We start from the raw sequence: 15,247 nt of genomic DNA, 5'->3' as shown, positions 1-15,247 counted from the left end.
CTACAGCTTCTCTGGCTTTTGTTCTTGGCAAAATTTCCCCTTAGCCCAGAAGTGTTCTAAATTTTGGGGTCACAGGTCCAATATGTATATCCCTTTCTGCCTTTGAAGTAGGCATACTTCAAAGGATAGTCTTTGCAGTGGACAAGATCCTACCTTGTCCTGATCTGGCTGCAGACACACTACATGGGGGTGGAGACAGCATAAGGAAAGACGCAGCCCTATTCAGGTATCAGTGACAACTCCACCCACCACTCTAGCTCAGGAAGGCCCATCAGCATGGTGATGTGCCATCAGGATATGCAGGGCACTGTGGAAAGTGAGCCCATAATTCTAACGATGCCCAGGCTGCTGGCGCAAACCGCCTCTCAGTTCCCATTCTGAATAATTATCAAATAAAGAGACGGGCGCTGGGAGCAGGAATCAAGAACAGAGTTTATTTCTCATGAGGAGAGCATGTCATTTCGGACACGAAACACAGTGTCTTTCGGGAGGTGCTCTAACAAGTGAGCGTGAGACTCCGGCTTTTATACATTTGCAGAACATTTGATGATACAATCAGGTCAATGTGTCGCAAAAGGGAAACATTCCTATAATCCTCGTGATGATCCTATTCCACATACATTCACAATGGGGACCCTTGACCTGCTGATAAGAGGGGAGGGCAATCATGCAGCTGAGTGTGTCGTAGGATGTGTGCGCCTGATCATGGCCCAGGGGGTGGGGTGGCTAGGCATACAATAAGGGCAGTAAATGGTATCTCCTGGCTTAGGCGATGGCCTCGGACATGTGTGGTCAGCCGGACTCGGGGGAAGGGGTCATCAAAGGAGGGGTATTCATGCCTGCGTGGACAATCGAGCGCGGAGGGAGGGCTTGTCAATAGAGGGGTATTCATGGAAGGGAAGGAGGTGCTGGTCAGGCGCGGCCGTGACTCTCAAGGACAGGGCTTTGCGAAAGAAAAGGGTTTATGACTTGCTCATATGAGGAGAAGGAGGGGGTCAGGGTGCGTGCAGGGCTAGAGTCGCGCAGAGAGAGAGAGAGAGAGAGAGAGAGAGAGAGAGAGATCTTATGACCTGTACATGAGAGAACAGGGGCAGCCAGATACAACTGGGGGTGGGGGGGCTATGTCAGCTGAGGCGAAGGATGCTTCTTCAAGAAGGAAATGGGGAAGGCCTGGGTCAAGCAGGAGGGTTACCTTTCACATCAGGATCGCGTAGAGGGAGCGGGTTTCATGGCCTATACATGAGAGAGGGGGTGCAAGATACGCGCAGGAGGGAAGCTGGGGAGTCTAATGGGTAAAAAGGGCCATGGTGCCTAGAATGGCCGTACATATGCACAGGGGTACGGGTTCTTACTGGCAGGGTGATACGGTCAATAATTTACAGTATCCATGGCGCCCACAGGGAGAGGAGTGGGAGAAGAAGTGAAATGAATGCTGTCTATGTACATAGATTTTGTCAGATTTCACAGTCGCCCCTTTTTACATAACAGCAATCATTTCTGCAACTGACGGGCTTACAGGTAGGCAGGCATTGTTGATGAATTAGCATTTTGGTAATACTAACATGTGGCGTATAATCATAGGCAGTGAAGGTGGTGGGCGTATTGCAGTACATAGGGAATTACATTTTCGGTGTGCTCCTGACAATTAAACGCATTACATAGCATAAATGCTTCTGACCTAAAAAATATGACCAATGAAAATTTTGACCAAGTAGTCAAGGGAGGAATTCAGTTCAATAAGCAAGACCTCTTCGTCACAGTGTCTATTATCAGTGAGCCATCACTGGTAGGCTCTAGTCCGTGTCCTTTCGTTGGCGCTGTTGAGCACCCGCGGTGGAGCTATAGGTCCAGCTCGGTTCTATCCTTACGCGTTGCAGGGTGCGGTTAGTCCTCTACTGTTAGACCACAGTCCTGTTCCCTAAACAGTCCGTTTGGCGGCGCCTTGTGCTCGGCACCTAGCGTTCTGTGGCAACACCCTCTTCCCATATAATTGGAGTTCTTTCCTTTGGCAAAAAGTCACGTGGGAAGGTGGGTGAATGTGGTTCAGACAGTCGATAGGAGAAAAGAGTGATCGGAGTTGGGTCAGGGTTCCTGGGACACACAAAAAGGGACCAAGGGAGCAAAGGATAACAAGCAGGCAGGCCCATCAATCGGGCCCAAAGAAGGGGGACGGAGACTCCAGGCACACGTGGGTTAGCAGACGGAGGGCTTCAGGGCAGCCCGTCATTTTTCATTTTCCACGTCGAAAGTGCTGTCTCGTCCGTATCTTGTTGCTCTGCAGCTCCACCTTCGGTCGAGGTCACACGTGTCCCAAGATCTGTAGCCAGGCTGTATGTCACATCCGACCCATCTCCTCCGGTGATCGTGAATCTTTGAATGGGTACAAGACAATGTTTTAGAGAAATGGCAGAAGAAGATATCTACGCATGTGAATTCCTCCCTCAATTCTACGCAGCTGGGAGATACGCTCATTGGTCACAGTCAGAGGTCCTATTACCAAGCAGTGCATGTGTCAGCATTCCTACTGAATTTATGGCATGTTTATTCATTGTCCTGTTTATAACTCAGGTGAGGACAAATGACATTCCCATCAACTGTGCGTTACATCATATTCGACATTACGGAGCATTTCCCTTCAGGACTGGCCAACATTTTCAGACTGGGTGGGGGTGCTATCGTCGAGAATCGGGCAAAACAACATTTCCTCAAGGGTCAGCAGCTACCCATGGTCATTATGTTTATACCTGGGACAACGGAAGCGGTTCTATCAAAAATGGGGCGGGGATGCTTCGGGCGCTTGCGCTTGGGTGCAAAGGGGTGGGGCAATCTGGGTATTGGGTGTCAATCTAGACGTTGGCGTTCGTCTCTGAAGAACAGACATAGGATGCCATTGACATACAGTTCCCCTAGAAATGGCCTGATTTGGGGGACTTTAGTCGTCTTACCTGTCCTTTCCTTCTTAGCCAATTCAAGTTCATTCATTTTGCAGAAAGGAGAGGCAGTAACATGGCAAGATACAGTCATTTTAGTTTTGGTCAATTTCGCTGAACACCTTCGTGTTCAAATACGTATCAAATCGGACTGGTGCCGGTGGGGCACAATTTTACCAAAAAGATGGACAGAAAATAGGGAGGCTCTCAAAGAGAGTGAGAGTCGTCCGCAGTCTAAACGAGCCATTCGGTACACGTATGACATGTAAGGAGAGAGAGAGGAAGAAGGGTGGAGAGAGAGACGTGTACGAAAATAGGTCATTTAGTGCGTTCACAACACGGAACAGCAAAGGTCAGGTAACATGCAGATATAGACAGAGGGGAGACGTATATTCGTACGTTACACACACACAAACTCAGACAGGGAAGACGGCACATGTATTACACATAGACAAGACATTCACAACAAGACGGGAAACAATTGTTAGTCTACAACATCTGTTTTTTATATATATATCCTACATATCTTTACTATCCTATTTATCTACGTGCTTAGCTCTTTCTGCCCTTCCCCCCTATTCCCTCTCGTTTGTCACGCCTGCGAGCGTCCCCAATTACCAATACTCACACCTCCATTTAGTTGATCAGAAATTAACCTGGTCGCGCTAGTTACCCATGGTTGGATCTAAAACCATTTTTCTGTTCCCTCCTGTGGTGGGAAGTTCTCCAGGCTGAGGCAACGGCAAGTATTGATCGGGAAAACAGTCGGACAGCTTGGCTATATCTGCAAGAGTGTGAGAAAGGGAGTAGTGCATTTTGAACATCGGCGACATTTCTAACTTCCTAGGCGGATGGTGCCGTGGCAACCCTTACCCGTACAATTTTTCTTTTTGTCCTTTCCCTACCTAGTCAAAACGTCCAGTCATTTCATCTAACGCGTCTTTTCTAGTCGATTTTATTTTTGTCACTCAGTACCTGTCCAGTCTCTATGTCAGTCCATCCTCCCATTGCTATGCTCTAAGGAGGAACAGTCATGTTTAAGTCTACGTCCTTTAAAAAAAAACTTTTATTTGTCCTAAGGACCATGCTCACATTCCCCTTCTCCCCCTCTCGTCGGCGGTTCGGTCGTCGTCCATCCATACATCAGCCAGTGTTCCGACGTGACCTGCAGAAGGGAGGAAAAAGAAGGGGTGGGGGCAACATTCAAAACCTCATCAACGTGCAGTAATCCGGAAACGCTTTACCTACCACATACTCGACCTATTTTCACGTAGTGCATTTCCCTACCATCACGGCGTTTAAGCCCAGATGGACCAGAAAGGTCAGACAGATAATCATTGACGATCTGTGCGACATGAGCTACTTGGTCGTAACCTCTTTTCATCGGGTACAAGGGTGGCGGTCAGGTGGCATTTCTGTGGTGTCGTTTTTAGGGCTTCTAGAGCACCTTTCCGGCTGCCTGTCACACATAGTGTGGTTGCCAAATATCGGGTCCTTTTTAACCTTTAGCCTTCATCATACTTTCTCGTTGCTCATAGTAGTAATTCATTCAAAACTCATTAATGCAATCCGCTACAATGATGCTTTCGTTTCCAAAATACCTTTAATAAAGAGGGTTGACACATAAATACAGGCCTACAACCCGGTGGGCTAGCCACGGAGCAGATTGGAACTGTGCATGGGAAGAACGAAGCTGGTGGCAGTTCATTGTATAAAGTGCGGCAGTGCAATAAAATCATATTAAACTCTCCTACAGAGCAAGTATGATGCATGTCAGTAATTCATCTTAAATTCGTTCATAAATACATTGTCCAATGATCATTCATTTATACCAATTCATTTCCCAACTCATAAACAGTACCCACCCTTAAGTCAATTCATTGTTCAAGCACATACTCAATACCCTTCATATTTACTTTCATTATCCAAACGTTATATATATATATCTCGGTGCAAAAAGCTTGCGCGATCAGGGTGCAACAAAGTTCATTAAAAACGTCACGTTTTGCGTCGGCGCCATTTTGGGTGGGGTCAGGCGAGTTCTAGCACAGTCAGAGTGTCTCTAGTCTCGCAAGGTTGGCCCAGAACTTTCCATTGGCAGTTCAGAAAGTCTCGTGCAGTGTGGTTAACAGTCTAACAATATGGACCATGAGTCAAAGAGTGGGAAGGGCGGCAACAATTTTCCTACCGGGTCATTCTGGTGTTCCTCCGGAACTGAACAAGCCTGTGCCGTGGCGGCATCTTAGCCATTTCCGATCCAAGTCTGGTGCCGGCAGGAGCAGCACCGCTGTCGTGGTTCCCGGCGAAGGGGACGGGGGCACCCATGCAGAGGGTCGGGGGTCCCCCGGCTCTTATAGAATCTTCAAGGTCGAGGAGAGGCGATATGGAGCGTGTGCCCGTCCTGGGCAGAGGACCTCTTTTTGATGTTGACCCTTAAGCGAAGAGTGTTGGGGTGTCGCTGGAAGCCTCCACCTGGAGGGAGGTGGGGGAGGGTCGTTCGCGGCACCTCCCCCTTCCAGCGACCCCGCGCCGTTCCCCGGCTCCATAGTTTTCGACATCGGCCGTGCCAGCCATTGATGATGGGGGGGGGGGTGGTCGGCGGCTGAGGCAAGACAGCCCCCTCCCTTTTTGACATGTGGCGGGACTACCTGATTCTCCAGGGAGCCCGAAATGTGGCAGGACCGCCCATACCTATGAAGGCAGGCGGTGAATTTGGCATGTGGCGGGACTATCTGATTTGCCGCCGTTCTTGCCTTGGCTTCGGCTCTGGACCAGCAGACGATGGCATGCGGCGAATTTGAAATGTGGTGGGACTACTTGATTCGCCGTCGTTTTCGCCTTGGCTCCGGCCCTCAACAGGAGCCGGATCGGGTGAGAGAGAGGGGTGGTCGGCGGCCGAGGCAAGACAGCCCCCTCTCTCCCCGCGGCCTGCAGGGCGGCAGAAAGGAGAAGACGGAGAGGTCCTTGTCATCCTTTTTGGACCGCCTGCCCAACATCGTCTCCTTCTGACCGTGGGCAGGCGAGTCCCTCGTGCCTCCAGGCCTCGCCTTCCGGATGGGCGTAACCGCGGGCCTGTTGCACTTCGGGAGCTTCCGGAATGGGGGTAGGTACCTATTGAGTTGTTTCTATTTCATGTGACCGTTATTTGGGCGGGGCGGGCAATGAGGCAGACATGTTGGGAACAGGAACAGGCAGTGAAGCCTAGCTACCTCGTGGCTATGTTCTGATATCAAATCTTTTCGCCATTTTACATTTCTTATTATGAACTACTTCTAATGTTTCTTATTTTTGGGGAAGTCAAAAGCTCATCAGCGGGTTACTGACTTAGCCTGATTTCCTTTTATTTTTCTTTCTCTTCCTTAGCGTGTTTCGAGCTAAAGCTTTTTGTTAGTAGGGAACGGTGATCACTTCATATTTTTATGTGTCCTTTTCACTAGGGGGGTACATCTGGACGGACCAGACGAGTCCCCTCCAATAAATGGTCCGGGGTGGAACGAGATTATCGATCAAAAGGGGAACATATATTCCTTCATTAGGGTATCATCCTGGACAGACCGAGCGATGTACTTCCACTTACTAGGGTAGCCTCCTGGACGGACCAGTCGGTCTATTTCTATTAAATGGCCCATGAGTAGAGAGCATATGTCCTCCATAAGAGTAGTCTCCTGGGCGGACCATGCGAGCTACCCCACAATAACCAACCAGTGGGGAGTGGGTAGGACTGACGAATTCACAAAGGGGCATAACCTACCCTTTTCTACTTGCAAAGACTAGATAGAATGTCCCTATTCCACGTTGTTTGCAGGCAGAAAATACCTCAAACGAAACAATGCCTGGAACAACAATGTCCAGGTTTTCAATCAATCAGTGGGGAGAAAAACAGGCATGACGGATTACAACGGGGACAAATGTCTAAATTACCTGCCCTTCGCTATCCAGAAAGGAAGACAGAATATTTCTACTCGTCTCAGTTTGTAGACAGGGAAGATCTCAAAGAGCAACCATCGACTATCAACCGACTTCAACAATTCTTAAAGAATAACATCGGTTATCAATCGACTTCAAACAGTGGGGAGAAAAGTAGGCATGACGGATCAATACCGGGGACAAAAGTCTGTATTACCTACCCTTCTCTATCTGCAAAGAGGGGCGACGTTCCTTTTCGCCGCTGTTTGAAAACAGAGAATGTCTCGTTCTCAGAAGAGAACCAATATGTCAAGTAGCCCTCAAAGCTAAATGAACCAATACCAACAATGCCAGTATACAAATACCGGTTTTCAATACAAACAATCAATCAATCAGGTGGACAGAGCCACCCTACCAATCAGGCGTAAAAACACCCTACCAATCAGGCGTAAAAACACCCTACTTAATCTTACCCGGACCGGACCATACGGACAGTTCTTCGACTCCTTCCTCCAGCGCCCGATCGTTCTCTTACTCCATGTGGCATTCCTGTGGGTTTCCAGTCAGGACAATAGGTCACTCAAGAGAGGTCCGTTCAGAATTGGTGAAGTTCTGTCGATCGGCAGCCGGGCTAGGGCCCTCTCAAGGCAGGCATACCCCGATCATTTTAGACGTTCACTTTTTCGTCTGGGTCTCTCTTACCGAACCCCATGTCACTGATGGGCCCCACGTTGGGACGCCAATTGTGGAAAGTGAGCCCATAATTCTAACGATGCCCAGGCTGCTGGCGCAAACCGCCTCTCAGTTCCCATTCTGAATAATTATCAAATAAAGAGACGGGCGCTGGGAGCAGGAATCAAGAACAGAGTTTATTTCTCATGAGGAGAGCATGTCATTTCGGACACGAAACACAGTGTCTTTCGGGAGGTGCTCTAACAAGTGAGCGTGAGACTCCGGCTTTTATACATTTGCAGAACATTTGATGATACAATCAGGTCAATGTGTCGCAAAAGGGAAACATTCCTATAATCCTCGTGATGATCCTATTCCACATACATTCACAATGGGGACCCTTGACCTGCTGATAAGAGGGGAGGGCAATCATGCAGCTGAGTGTGTCGTAGGATGTGTGCGCCTGATCATGGCCCAGGGGGTGGGGTGGCTAGGCATACAATAAGGGCAGTAAATGGTATCTCCTGGCTTAGGCGATGGCCTCGGACATGTGTGGTCAGCCGGACTCGGGGGAAGGGGTCATCAAAGGAGGGGTATTCATGCCTGCGTGGACAATCGAGCGCGGAGGGAGGGCTTGTCAATAGAGGGGTATTCATGGAAGGGAAGGAGGTGCTGGTCAGGCGCGGCCGTGACTCTCAAGGACAGGGCTTTGCGAAAGAAAAGGGTTTATGACTTGCTCATATGAGGAGAAGGAGGGGGTCAGGGTGCGTGCAGGGCTAGAGTCGCGCAGAGAGAGAGAGAGAGAGAGAGAGAGAGAGAGATCTTATGACCTGTACATGAGAGAACAGGGGCAGCCAGATACAACTGGGGGGGGGGGGGGCTATGTCAGCTGAGGCGAAGGATGCTTCTTCAAGAAGGAAATGGGGAAGGCCTGGGTCAAGCAGGAGGGTTACCTTTCACATCAGGATCGCGTAGAGGGAGCGGGTTTCATGGCCTATACATGAGAGAGGGGGTGCAAGATACGCGCAGGAGGGAAGCTGGGGAGTCTAATGGGTAAAAAGGGCCATGGTGCCTAGAATGGCCGTACATATGCACAGGGGTACGGGTTCTTACTGGCAGGGTGATACGGTCAATAATTTACAGTATCCATGGCGCCCACAGGGAGAGGAGTGGGAGAAGAAGTGAAATGAATGCTGTCTATGTACATAGATTTTGTCAGATTTCACAGCACACCTCAGCTCCCTTTGTGTGACTGTCTAGAGTGAAGCCCAACTGTCAGTCTAAACCAGATGTGGATCCCACAGGCAGGCAGAGACACAGAATGGTGAAGCAAGAAAATCTCCTATCAATTCCCAACTGAAAGCTACACACGTAAGATGCTACAAGGCAGCACCAATGATAACCTGTGGGAGAGATAGTCCTTGTAATAGTAAACAAGCATTTGCAATGCAATAGGTCTTGCGTTTGTGAGAGTTTAAGCTATTAGAATTTTAGATGACAATGTCTTTTAGTTATCTGTTTTGATAATTAACCAGAAATAAAAGGCATGGTCATTTACAATGCCAATAGCTTAAACTCTTGTAACTGCGAGACCTGTTTCATTTCAAAGAAGCAGCCACCATTTTCCCCGCCTGACTGGAAATTGAAAGCACACATGGGACCTGAAGTTTTCAGGAATGCATATTATGCCTGCAGGCGGAGAAACTCATTAAAGAAAATAGTGCTTACAGACTAAATTAGATTGTGTAACAACAGAAGTAAAAGGGCCAGTCCTCATGGGAGGGTTACAAATGAAGACAAGGTAGTACTAAGGAGAATCTAACAAGCATATTAACGAATCAGAAGCCAGCGTTTATGAAAGACAATGATACAAGCCAATGAAAAATATGGGCGGAGAGAGAGCAGACGCAAGTCCATACTCAAATACAGCATGCCTCGCAGAGCAGCGCATGTGCTGGCCAGGCTCAACCTATAAAGGGGGATGTGTGGTATCTTACTCACCTATTGCCATCAGGAATATACTAGAACATTATTATCTTAGTGTCATCAGATTCTAGAATAAGCTGCTCCTGGTCTGTTGGACTCTGTGGTGACAGAGCTAGCTGTGGCTCAGGTGAACACAATAAAGCTTCCTCTCCTCCTTATAACTGCTTCTATCTTCTGTGGGATGCGCCTTGCTGATTTTACACTGACACAAAGACCCATTCTCACTAAAATATAGCGCTAAACAACAGATCTGTATTTTGCGCAATGTTTCTGAAATGTTGTGTACTTACTCCAAATAACACCATGCAAACTTCAGCACACCCCTATCAATAGTTAATACCGTTCTTAGGCGATGTTGCTTGCAGGCATGACCTACGATGTATCAGGTGAATGTATGATGTTTCTTTTTTTCTAAATTATTATTTCCTGTAAAATATTTTACAAAATCTCAATAAACTGATTATATTAAAAAAGATAAACTAGTTACAATACAAGAAGAAAATGTCACATATAGACATACACACTCATGTATCCATTAATGAGCAGATAGATGCAACAAATTTCCTCGAAACGGATCTATGACATAATATCGACAGGCAGAATATCTACATACAAAAATATTGACACAAAAATATCGACATCAAAAATATCGGAGTTATATCTTCATAAAGGTAAGTACAAAAATATTGAAAAAAAATATCGTAGTACAAAAATATCGAAATTAAAAATATCGTTTTTTTAAATGTATTAATAATAATGTAAAAATAATTTAAAAATACATATAATTTTACAAATATTAAATAAAAACATTAAAACATATTTAAAAAATAATAACTAGTACATATACATTTAAAATAAATTAAAAAGTCTACATATAAATTAATATATATACTCACTCCACATATTGCAACAGTAGGAAAAGTGTTGGATAGCGTAGGGGTAAAAATTACTATTCCCACTCCAGAGGGTGCAACAGTAGGGAAAGAGTTGGATAGCGTAGGGGTTTAAATTACTATTCCCACTCCAGAGGGCGCAACAGTAGGGAAAGGGTTGGATAGCATAGGAGTTTAAATGACTATTCCCACTCTAGAGGGTGCAACAGTAGGGAAAGCGTTGGATAGCGTAGGGGTAAAAATTACTATTCCCACTCCAGAAGGTGCAACAGTAGGGAAAGTGTTGGATAGTGTAGGGGTTGAAATTACTATTCCCACTACAGAGGGTGCAACAGTAGGGAAAGCATTGGATAGCGTAGGGGTAAAAATTACTATTCCCACTCCAGAGGGTGCAAAAGTAGGGAAAGCGTTGGATAGCGTAGGGGTAAAAATTACTATTCCCACTCCTGAGGGTGCAACAGTAGGGAAAATGTTGGATAGCGTAGGGGTAAAAATTACTATTCCCACTCCAGAGGGTGCAACAGTAGGGAAAGCGTTGGATAGCGTAGGGGTAAAAATTTCTATTCCCACTGCAGAGAGTGCAACAGTAGGGAAAGCGTTGGGTAGCGTAGGGGTTTAAGTTACTATTCCCAGTCCAGAGGGTGCAACAGTAGGGAAAGCGTTGGATTGCGTAGGGGTAAAATTTACTATTCTCACTCCAGAGGGTGCAACAGTAGGGAAAGCGTTGGATATCTTAGGGGTAAACATTACTATTCCCACTCCATAGAGTGCAACAGTAGGGAAAGCGTTGGATAGCGTAGGGGTTTAAATTACTATTCCCACTCCAGAGGGTGCAACAGTAGGGAAAGCGTTGGATAGCGTAGGGTAAAAAATTGCTATTCCCACTCCAGAGGGTGCAACAGTAGGGAAAGCATTGGATAGCATGGGGGTAAAAATTACTTCCCACACTACTCCCCTTTAACACACAACACAGTACACATACAAAAAACACAATTAATATAAATATCAATTAATCAATGAATAACAATTAATATTATTAAATTTATGTAATTATAAATGAATTAATTAACACATATTAATTACCAATTAATTAACAATAAATACCAATAAATAAATACAATCTCTTTAATTAATTACATTTAATTGTATCACACCCTATTCCCCTATAAACACACAACCCACTACACATAAATGAATCACATCATTTAATCACTTAATAATTATTAATTACCAATTAATATTAATTAACAATAACAAAAAAATTAATATATTAGCACATTAACTCTAATTAATGTAATTAAATAATTAATATTATTTAATTACTAATTAATCATTAATTAACAATAACGAAAAATTAAATATATTAGCACATTAACTCTAATGTAAATGTAAATGTATGTATTTGTATAGGCATTTATATAGCGCACTACTTACCCTGAGGGTCCCAAGGCGCTTCGACCGCTGCGAAACCCTTCCTGGCTTCCCTGAGAGATGGTCCCTTAATGGGTATCTCCAGGGTGAGACCAGGCATCCCCGGCGGTCTGGTGGGGCCGTTAGTGAAGATGAGGCAAGCTAATGCCCAGAGTTGCCGAGTGTGATCGCTGATCAGAGTGGGCACCAAGGCGAGAGAATTATCGAGTCCGCTGACCCTGGTCCAGAAACCTGCCGCGCCGGGAATCGAACCCTGGTCCCGGGCCGTCCTCTGCTCTCGGGTCTGCCGCCTCTAACCGGTGAGCCACACTACCTAATTAATTAACTACCTAATTAATATTAATTAATTACCAATAATTATTAATTAACAATAACAAAAAATTAAATATATTAGCACATTAACTCTAATTAATGTAATTAACTAATTAATATTAATTAAATACCAATTAAGTATTAATTAACAATAACAAAAAATTACATATATTAGCAAATTTACTCTAAATTAATCTAATTAACTAATTAATATTAATTAATTACCAATTAATTATGAATTAACAATATATAAAAATATATTAATTAATTAATTATTATTAAATTACTTCCCACCCTATTCCCTATAAACCCACAACCCGCTCTGATACTAAAACGCAAAATGTAAACAAAATTACTAATTTTCAAACATACATTAAAAAACATATTTAACAAACATATAAACAACATAATAATATACATAACACTAAACAAAATTTCGATATTAGTAAATTTCGATATTAATAACATACATACCATAAAAACGATATTCTGTCTGTCGATATTTTGCACATCCATATTCTATACCATCGAAATTAAAACATCGATATTATTGTATATCGATATTTTAATTTCGATATTTTGTCTCTCTACCCCTCGAAACAGTCTGGAAAAACTATAATTTGTAGAAGTATTAAAAAGACCAATGAGTGTTGAAAACAGTTTTTGTTCAGGATAGCTTTAGCAAATGCGCTGTCTGCCCACTTATTTAAGCACCCTGATATCTGGTCCATGTCGTCGTCCAAACAGCTTCCTCAAACACTGGGGCGTCAGCATTTGGATGAAGACAGTGTCCAGGACCGGACTGGGAACCAAAATTGTCCCTGGTTAACTGCTCGGCCAGCCCCCGGGGGTGGAAGGGGGGGTGGAGCTGTATGCCAGGGCCTGTTTCGGCCGATTTTGTTACAGCGGCACCCCAGGGACCCAAAACCGTCCCCCACCCTGGCGGCCCGCCGAGGAAACGTCCGGTGCCCACTACGGCCAGTCTGGCCCTGACAGTGTCCTATTCACATCATCCCCGGGCAGCTCTTCTCCATCATCAGTCAACATTCGAGAAGAAACATTCGGGTTAGCAGGCAGACATCAGCAGTAACTAATACTTTAAGACTGCCCACACGTGACTTAAGTATAATCATGGAATAGTGGATAGCTATGAAAATGGAGCAGGTGTTGCACATTTGCATTATTTCCTGTCTGTGTGCTTCAAAACATGAAGTGTAGCATCGGAGAAACGGGTACCCTGGAAAGCAAAAAAAAGAGCGAAGGAGCTCTATTCCTTTATCATGGGTCAATGCTCGAGATGAAACCTTCTGGTTAGCAGGCAGATGTCAGGATTAACTAATACTTTAAGACTGCCCACACCTGACTTAAGTATAATCACAGAATAGTGGATAGCTATGAAAACGGACAGGATCAGGTGTTGCTCGTTTTCATTATTTCCTGTCTATGCTCTTCAAAACATGAAGTGCAGCATCTGAGAAACGTGTGCCCTGGAAAGCAAGAAAAAAGAGTGCAGGACGGAACATTAATTAAACAAGTTCACTTACATTGTACTTTACCAGTGCTCCTTGGCCTTGAAATGAAGGGAGCTATCGGTTGCAGGAACGAAACAGGAGGCAGCAAAGAAGAGCAACACTGGAGTGCACCAATGGTAAGTAGGAGGCGGGAATACAGTCCTTTTATGAATTACACCAGGTCTTGCAGACAGCATATGCACGCTGTAGGCTCGACCTAAAAACCAACAAGGTCATGTACCTGAACAAAGTATTTGAAGATTATGAATGTTTTGCTCTGACTTATTCTACAACTCACCCCATACCATTCCTGACTTTGTGGGAGCTTGCATCACATCATTCATTCCCTTTCCAACGGATGCGTATCTTTTTCCACTTTATCATAAGTAGTGTTCTGTCTGGCTAAGGCGAGTCGAACTGATTTCAAACCCTTTTGACCCACCTTGAACCCTTTACACTGTCACAGAGAAATAATTGTGTCTCTATGGTCCCACGCTGGCAAAGCCGACCTATCACTTTCCACATTGATTAATATGATAGACATGGCCCCATGTTATTTTGAACTCCGGCGCCTAAAAGCTGTTGTACAGGGGCCTGGAGTTGCAGAGGTCCAAGTCGGGCTCCAGTTGCCCTAAATAACAAAGTACAATATCCTGCGGTAAAGGATAACTCGAACACTCCCGGATTTTCAAATGCAGGTTTAGTATGACAAGTATGATCGTAGAATGAAATAGAAACTGACAAAACCAGTACCTACACGTGGTGAACAGCAATGAACAAGGACAACAATGCAGTGTTAGTGAAACCTTTAGGACGAGAGCGGCTGCCATTTTAGAAAGTCTAATGGATCCTCATATTCCTGTGGCTGTAACTTAAGGAACATTATGCTAATACTATCATGATGAGGTCCAGTTATACGTAGCAACAATTATGCATACAGTAATAGTTTTAAAACCCATATATCATGCATAAAGATTTTGTAATATTTACAACAACCGGCAGTTCTGTGTAACAGCTCTGCAATGTACCCATGTGCTTTGTGCAGTGATCTCGAAAGCAGCTGATAAACGCACTCTATAAATAATAATAAGAAGTGAATGTGGCATGCATGATATCGGAATACATGAAAAGGTGGTACTTAACTGTCTTACCACTCTAAACACTGATGGATTGTGAGATACATAGGCCTAGATGTATCATCGTTCCTATTTGCGATTTCTTAATAGCGATTTTGACCGAATCGCTATTAAGAAATCGCAAAATGGGATGTATGTTTTAAATCGCTATTTTTTTGCGATTCCTTACTAGAACATTGGAATGTTGTGAGCTCCATTGAAAACAATGGAGTGCTCTGGGCTTATAATCTCTGGTATAAGCCTGGAGCTCCAACATTCCAATGTTTGTTTGTTCACAGCTCTTGCTGTGAACAAAGGCTTCAGGGAGCCTGAGGGGATTCCAATCCCCTCCCACTCCCAAAAGGCTTTGTTTTTTTTGTTAGAACATTCTGTCCTCTAGTGACAGAATGTTCTAATAGCCTTATAGCCCTCCGTAGATGGCCTATACCGCTATTAAAGTCCCTCTCCCTTGTTAAAGGCCTTCGCCTTCG

This window comes from Lissotriton vulgaris, chromosome 5 (assembly GCF_964263255.1).
Source record: "Lissotriton vulgaris chromosome 5, aLisVul1.2, whole genome shotgun sequence".
NCBI classification, from domain to species: domain Eukaryota; kingdom Metazoa; phylum Chordata; class Amphibia; order Caudata; family Salamandridae; genus Lissotriton; species Lissotriton vulgaris.
Note: the sequence above shows the minus strand (reverse complement) of the source record.